The sequence below is a fragment of the Echinops telfairi genome, unplaced genomic scaffold (genome assembly GCF_000313985.2).
Source record: "Echinops telfairi isolate 266 unplaced genomic scaffold, ASM31398v2 ScPeMD7_18;HRSCAF=68, whole genome shotgun sequence".
NCBI classification, from domain to species: Eukaryota; Metazoa; Chordata; class Mammalia; order Afrosoricida; family Tenrecidae; genus Echinops; species Echinops telfairi.
The window spans coordinates 28,214,034-28,221,798 of record NW_022103915.1 but is presented as its reverse complement, the minus strand read 5'-3'; the positions used below and the strand labels follow the sequence as shown (position 1 = coordinate 28,221,798).

Below are 7,765 nucleotides of genomic sequence, written 5' to 3'. Positions count from 1 at the left end.
GCCCCTGCCCTTGCCCCAGCCCCTGCCCCAGGAACCGTTTTCCCCTGTTCCCACCAGCATCTGGTTGCTCCCAGCCCACCCTCTGTGAAAGGGGCGGAAGCTGGAGGGTCAGCACCTCAGGGAGGCCTTCTTCCTTATTTAAGTAAAATTCCCTGCCAACTCCTAGCGACCCTATAGGATAGAACTGCCCCTGTGGGCTTCTGGGACTGCCAGTCTTCACAGGTACAGAAAGCCGCCTCTTTCCCACTGCTGGGGGGCTGGTGGTTTCAAACCGCTGACCGTGTGGTTAGCAGCCCAGGAGGCCAGCAGGGCTCCCCACATAACTAAACCTGGAAGTCAATCAAAGGGAGAAAGAACTGGAAAGTGTGTGTGTGGAGGAGGAGGTGGGGGAGCCGTGGAAAGACGCTGGCCTGCTGGGGCTGATGGCCCAGAGCAGTGCCGTGGTTGGTCGGAGCGATAGTCCTTCCGTGTGCCAGGCCGAGGGCTTCACCTGGCAGAGCCCTCCAGACGCAGAGGCGTAGTCTTTGCGTCACTCTCATCCCTCCAGCCGCAGCCCCGCTCAGGCCTTCCGTCTGACCCCGGGAGAGGCAGCGTCACGTCGCGGCGAGAGCTTGGGCTCTGCAGGCCTGTCACCTCCGCGCCTCAGCCTCGCCGTCTGTACAGGGGACACTGGTAGCACCTAGGGAGACTGCGGATTGAATGAGTCACGAGGCGCCAGGTGCTTGCAGGGGTGTCTAGCACCCAGTAAGCACACCACATGCTAGCACCCGTTAGAGGGAGGTTGCTTTCTCCTAACGGGGCTCATCTCCCTCAGCCCAGGGCCGCCATCACCTCCCTGCGCTCAAGGCAAGGCACCCCGTGGTGCAGTGGGTTACGGGCTGGGCTGTGAACCACAAGGTCAGCAGTTCAAAACCAGCAGCTGCGCTGCAGGTCAAAGACCAAGCTCGCTACTCCCGGCAGGAGGTCTCAGAGGGGCAATTCCACGTTGTCCTAAAGGCTTGGGATGCTGAGTGAGAGGGTGATCTTAAAGCATCCCTAACTCCCCATTGCCCCTTAAGAACTTGGAAAGCAGCAGGGACCATATGTGGTTTACCCCACACAAAATAAGCCGTCCGCGATATTTCTTAAAGAACGACGTATCGCCACCTACAGCCACACAGCTGGGGCTGATCCAAGCTCTTTTGCTCCCTGTGGCTGTTGAGAGCAGACCTGGGCATGGGGTGCTAGGTCCACACAGGGGTGGCCCTGGTTCCTCTGAGAGCCCGGTTGTGTCCTCCAGCCCTGGAATCCATCAGAATCAGGAGAGGAGCCTGGCCATTGCCAAGAACCGGCACTGTCTGCACTTAGAGCTCCCACGGGCCGATGAGGTCAGGCCAGACGGCAGACAGGACGTGATTGTCCGCATCCATCACTGAGAGGTGGCCGGAGCTCGGCTCCCAGAGCTCAGTGGGAAGCCTGTCTTAGAGACCACCCAGGAGCTGGCCCCATGAGTGGCCCTCAGCCAGCCCTGTGGGCTGAGCTCAGAGCCTCCTTTCAGTGGTGTCCCCAGCAGACGTTGCAACAGAAAGGCCCCCAGGTCCTGGGTCTGGGTGGGACAGCTGCAGATTCACAGTCAGGCTCCCCGCTGCTGGGGAGACCTTGGCCAGGTCAGTGAATCGCTCTGAGCCTGGGTTTCCTAATCTGTGAAATGGAGGGTGCAATGCCCATGGCATAAGGTTGGAAAGGAGCCCCGGGAGGGGTGGGGTGGGGTGGGGGCATAGTGGGTGACTAGTTGGGCTGCCAATCAAAAGATCAGCCCTTCGGCAGTTCACAAAACGACCAGCCGCTCTGAGGGACAAAGATGGTGCCTTCCACTCCGCCAAGGTCGACCTCCGTGGACCCCCACGGGGTGGCTCGGAGTCAGAACGGACCTTCTGGCAGTGGCTTAGGGTTTGGGTTTCGGGCTAAGGTTGGTGTGCGGCCAAAATGGAATCAAATGCCCAGATCCCCTTACAGTGGCTGCCCGGGTGGATACCAGCCAGGAATTTGTAGCGACAGTCAGTCCTCAGTGTTTGCGGGTTTTTTATGTGTGAAATCCACTTACTCGCCAAAATGTGTTCCTAACCTCCAAATCAATATTCAGATGTGTTCCCAGCCACCCGGATCGCCGGTGCCCCTCTTCCCGTTCCGTTGGCACCCTGTCGGCCAGGGCCTCACTCTTTGCACCGTTCCGCTTGGGGTTGGTGAATTCACGGTTCCCAGTGGCCCCCTGGCATAGTGCTGAAGGGGGGGGGCAGAGGGGCCGTGGGCACTGCTGGGTGTGGGTCCAACGTGACTCCGTGAAACTAGATCTTCAAAAGGAGGTCTTTACGCACACATCAAGCAAGGTTTGTACAGGCACCCCGGGGTCAGGAACGCTCAGCTTGGGACGAGTCCCACTTGGTCTTTATTGTTGTGGTTAGGTGCCATCCAGTTGGTTCCGACCCATCGCGACCCTGTTCTGACCCATTGCCACCCTGTGCACAGCAGAAGGAAACGCTGCCCGGTCGTGCACCATGCTCACAATTGTCCCTTGCCCGAGCCCATGGCGGCAGCCGCTGTGTCCCTCCATCTGCTTGAGGGTCTTCCTCTGTATCATTGCTCCTCTGCTTGACCAAGCATGACATCCTTCTCCAGGGACCGGTCTCTCCGACAGCCTGCCCAGAGTACGCGAGACGAAGCCTCGCCACCCCTGCCCCTGAGGGGCTCTCTGGCTGTACTGCTTCCCAGACAGGTCGGTTGGTCCCCAGGACTTCCAATATTCTCCTCCAGCTCCATAGCCCGGAGGCATGGATCACTGCTCTGTAGCATTATGTACTTCTGCCCTCCCTTTGAGACGATGGAGGAGCCCTGATGGCACTCTCTGCTCCCTGCAAGGTTGAAGGTTCAAACCCACCAGCCTCTCGCAGTGGGAGAAAGATGAGGCTGTCTGTGCCCGTAAAGATTCCCAGCCTCGGAAACCTTTCACAGGACGGAGCTAGGAGTTGGACTCAGCTCTCCGGCAGTGGGTTTGGTTTTGAGATTTGGAAATGGTTGCGCTAACTTACTTGCAGCCGATTCCTCACCACAGCCCCTCCCCTTGCCTCGTGTGCAGCTTTTAAATCGTGGAAACCCCTTCCAGCCATTTCTGGCACTAAACTCAAAACCCACCACCACGGAGTTGATGCCGGCCCGCAGCGACCCTATAGGACCAGGGTGGAACTGCCCCCGTGAGTTTCCAACACGGTAGCTCTTTATGAGTGCAGAAAGCCTCATCTTTCTCCTGTGGAGCGACTGGTGGTTTCAAACTGCTCACCTTGCAGTTAGCAGCCCAGTGCACAGCCACTAGGCCACCAGGGCTCCACATAAGGCTAGATAAGAGCCCTATGCTTGTGGTCCAGCTTACCCACAGAATCTTAAAGTCACAGGGACACATCTGGTTCATAACCCTGGCGCCACCCGGATTGACTGATCAACAGAGACATTGTCACCAGAAGCCCGTAAGAAGCTCAGTTGTCCCCCCAGGAGCAGGGGCTCCGAGTCCCCTAACTCAGTGTCCGTGGGGACTCCAAGGCGGCTGTGGAGCTTCCATGAGTGACATTGCCCTTGCCCGTGTTCCTCTCCAAGATGCAGGGATGGTGATGGTTTGGGGCAAGGCGGATAGAAGGCACCGTCCAAATCGTCCCAGGCTCCTGGCAAGGGTGAGGGCAGAGGAAAGAAGCGCACTTCTCTTTCCTCAGAGATTTTCCACTCAGAGGCTGAGGTGCTGCCAAGCCCGGTAGCCAGCGAGGTGCCAGGGAGGCTAGACCAGAGCTCTGTGGCTCCCAACTCTCCCCGTTCAACAGGGAGCTGTCCATGGGACTCCAGGGCTGTGCAGCGGCATGCAGGAGGGACTAGGGCCTACATTGCCCACATGGGGCTGCCTCTCTAATAGGTGAGGACGGGTGATGGGTGGAGGGTGTCTGAAGGTGGTAAGTGCAATGGGGGCAATCTCAGATGGAAGGAGGGCAGTGTGCTAGGGGAGTTAGTTGCATCATTAAACAGGACACTAAGAGAGGCCTCCGAGAACAGGTGACAGCTGAGATGTCACTTGTCAGGGCCCCTCGGGGAGCCCTGAGAAGCCTGTCTGCTCGGGGTCAGAGCCAGGAGATTGACCAGGAGCCTTCCACTCTCGGAGCAGATAATGCTATGCCGGCTCTTCGGTAGCTCCCATCACTAGCTCCCTGCTGCCTGCACAGCCCTGGAGTCCCATGGACAGCTCCCTGTCAAGTGCAAACCCCTGGGCCTGAGATTTAGGGCCCGCACAGTCTGGCCCTAGGAGCCCTGCTGATGACAGGACTGGGCAGAACTGCCCCGTGAGTTTCCCAGACTGTAACTCCTCATAGGAGTAGAAATCCCGTCTTCTCTCCCGAGGAGCTGCTGGTGCTTTAGAACTGCTGACCTTGTAGTTAGCAGCCCAGCATAGAACCATGACACCACGAGGCTCCTAACAGAACGGAGGCCTTTGCAATGTCTCCCTCCTTTTCCTTCAGTGCATGCTTCTCTCTGCAAAACGTGGTTGCTACAGGTCCACCAGTACCAAACGATCACAGTCTTGTAGCTGAAACTCCAGAAAATTTGACAACATCAGCAACTAAAAACAAACACAAACTACCAGCAGCAACACGTGTGCTGGCCGAAGAAACCTGTGACCCTCACTGGCGGATCACCACCGCTCTGGCCGGAGCCCAGGAGAAGGTTCAAACGTCAATCAGCTTCCAGTTTCAGCTCTGAAGGGACCTCAATCAGAGAGCTGGGCTCACAGATGCTTTCGGTTAGAACTGAGTGAGGCACACAAAACGTTCACGGCCATCACGCCGGTTCCGACTCCGAGCAGCGGCCCTCGAGGGCAGAGTGGACTGCCCACTCTTCACAGGAATAAGAAACCTCATCTTTCTCCCACGGAGCGGTGGGTGGGTTCAAACTGCTGACCTTGCCGTGAGCAGCCCAACTGGCAACCCACGTGACCATCAGGGCTCCGTATAGCTAGTTACCGGAATAGTTTTGTAACAGATGCATTTCTGCCGAAACGCCGAACATTTTATAGACGGTCTTTTGAGCGTCACCACCTCTGACCTTCACCTGGTGCTGTATGCAGACCCACTTTGCACCCGCACTCAGTGGTGCCACTAGCTCCCGCCCACAGGCCACCCGGGCCACTGTGTCCTCCTCAGAGTCCCTCGCCTCCGCCTCCTGCCCAGCGCCCGCCCCCGGGCAGCTAGCTCAGCTACTGCCCTATTTAGACAGATGGAGCCAGAGCCCGGAGATCGAGCCTGCCACCTGGGTCTCCCGTGCCTCCGCCTCGGCTGCCCAGAGCACTGGCGCATTTCCCTCTTGGGAACGGACTCCCTCGGGAGACAGCCTGAACACAGTCTGGGTCCATGACCTTGGGTGCCCCCCTTCTCCATCTCTATGCAAGCTGAAGCCTCCCTCCAGCTGGGACCACCCCGCTTTGAGAGTGGGAGGCTCACATGGGCTCGTGGCTGGAAACGTGGATCCTCCAATCCCACCATCTAGACTCAACCCTCCACTCAGCCGTGTCATTCCCATCAGGAGGCTGTGGCGAGGGTTGGGTGGGCTGGACCATTCACTGTGAGCCAGCTGGTGAGAGAACCTCGGCCAGCCTGTTCTCCGTCCACCTTGGTGGACCACCCTCCCAGGGCCATTGGCTCCACTGCCCCTTGGACAGGCCTCTGGTCCACACCTATGGGGTCCTTCTTCTCCCGTAAAGATTTACAGTCTGGGAAACCCACAGGGGCAGTTCTAGTCTGTCCTAGGGCCTCTATGAGTCAGCGTCGCATCGACTTGGTGGCAGTTAGGGGGTTGCTGTGTGCTTGCTTGTGTCCCCAGGCTGTGAGCTCCGGAGCTGCGTGAATTATTTGGTGAGTGACAGGTGGAGAGACCGGGAGACAGAACAGGACTGAGCCTGGCAGGCCTGGGAGTACTGCTCATGCCCACACAGAGGTCTGAGGGGGAGGGGAGGGGCCGTCCTGCCTGCATTCCCGACATGGGGCGTCTCCCAGCCCACATCCCCCCTCTGCCTTGGGCATGGGCTCCACCGGCTAGGGGCTCCCCAAGAGCAGGGCCAGGGCTCTCAGCCTCCAGCCAGGGCAGGGCTTAGCAAGCCTCCCTCCCCCAGCAGTTTGTTGGAGATGCCAGTCATCTCAGGAGCTTCCCAGACCCGTGTGTGTGTGTGTGTGTGTGTGTGTGTGTGTGCTCGACACGCCGTCTGTGGGTTAGCAAGCCACCAGGGGGCACTGACGCTGTGACGTTGAAGGGTCACTGCTCTAGGTTTCAAAGATCTCAGAGTAACTAAGTGACCCTTTCCCCGTTCAACAAACCTTGAGGGTGGGAGGAAGGTCTCTGGGGTCTATGCTCATTTGAAGTCTTCCTGTGGGGCCATGGGCTGGACCCCACTCCTGAACTTGGAAGTGTCTCACTGAAGTGCAGGCACAAGAGGACAATCCTCCTGCAAACACCTTTGCTGGTCACCTCCCCTTTCCCAGGTGGCTCTGGACCAGAGCAGGTACTGCTCCTAGCTTGGTCTTGAAACCACTGTCTGCTTCCCTCAGGCTGCTCCCTGCCCCAGAAATGTCAGAGCTAAGGCGGCTCGACCTTTGATGCCTTTGCCATGTACACACGGGCACACACACACACACACACAAAGACACACAGATCCATAGACATAAACAGCCTACATGTGCACGTACAAACAACAGTCCACACAAACAGTGCAGAGCAATCCCAACATGGACAGACACAAAACCCACAGTCACCACCCACAGACTCATGTCCTGAAGCATGGGTCCACACAGACATGCATGCACACAAGCACACACAGAGATAACCATATGCAGAGATAAGCACACACATGCACACAAGACACAAGCACACACAGAAAGGCAAGCACACACAGAGACAAATACACACATGCACACAGAGACAAGCACACACAAAACAAGCACAGAGAGACAAGCATACACACGCACACAGACAAGCACACATCAAGACAAGCACACACATGCACACACAGAGACAAGCACACATATGCACACACAGAGACGAGCACACACATGCACACACAGAGACAAGCACACACAGACACACACATGCATACACAGACAAGCGCACACATGCACACACAGAGACAAGCACACACAGGGAAAAGCACACACAGACACACACACATGCATACAGGGAGACAAGTACACACACGCACACACAGAGAGACAAGCACACAGAGAGATAAGCATACACATGCACACAGACAAGCACACACATGCACACACAGAGACAAGCACACACAGGGATAAGCACACACAGACACATGCACTCACAGAGAGACAAGCACACACATGCATACAGGGAGACAAGTACACACACGCACACACAGAGACAAGCAAACACATACACACAGAGACAAGTACACACACGCACACAGAGACAAGCAAACACATACACACAGAGACAAGCACACACATGCGCACACAGAGACAAGCACACACAGGGACACACAAATGCACACACAGAGAGACAAGCACACAGAGACAAGCACTCACATGCACCCACAGGGACAAGCACATATGCACACACAGGGACAAGCACACATATGCACACAGAGACAAGCACGCACGTGCACACACAGGGACAAGCACACATATGCACACAGAGACAAGCACGCACATGCACACACAGGGACAAGCACACATATGCACACAGAGACAAGCAC

At 57.1% G+C, this 7,765-nt stretch overlaps 1 protein-coding gene across 3 annotated transcripts in view; it reads left to right on the top strand.

Moving 5' to 3' along the window:
- The window catches only part of TMEM63C (transmembrane protein 63C), a 72,450-nt gene that overhangs the window by 17,550 nt on the left and 47,135 nt on the right, over positions 1-7,765 (top strand). The gene's annotated exons all lie outside the window — the stretch shown is intronic.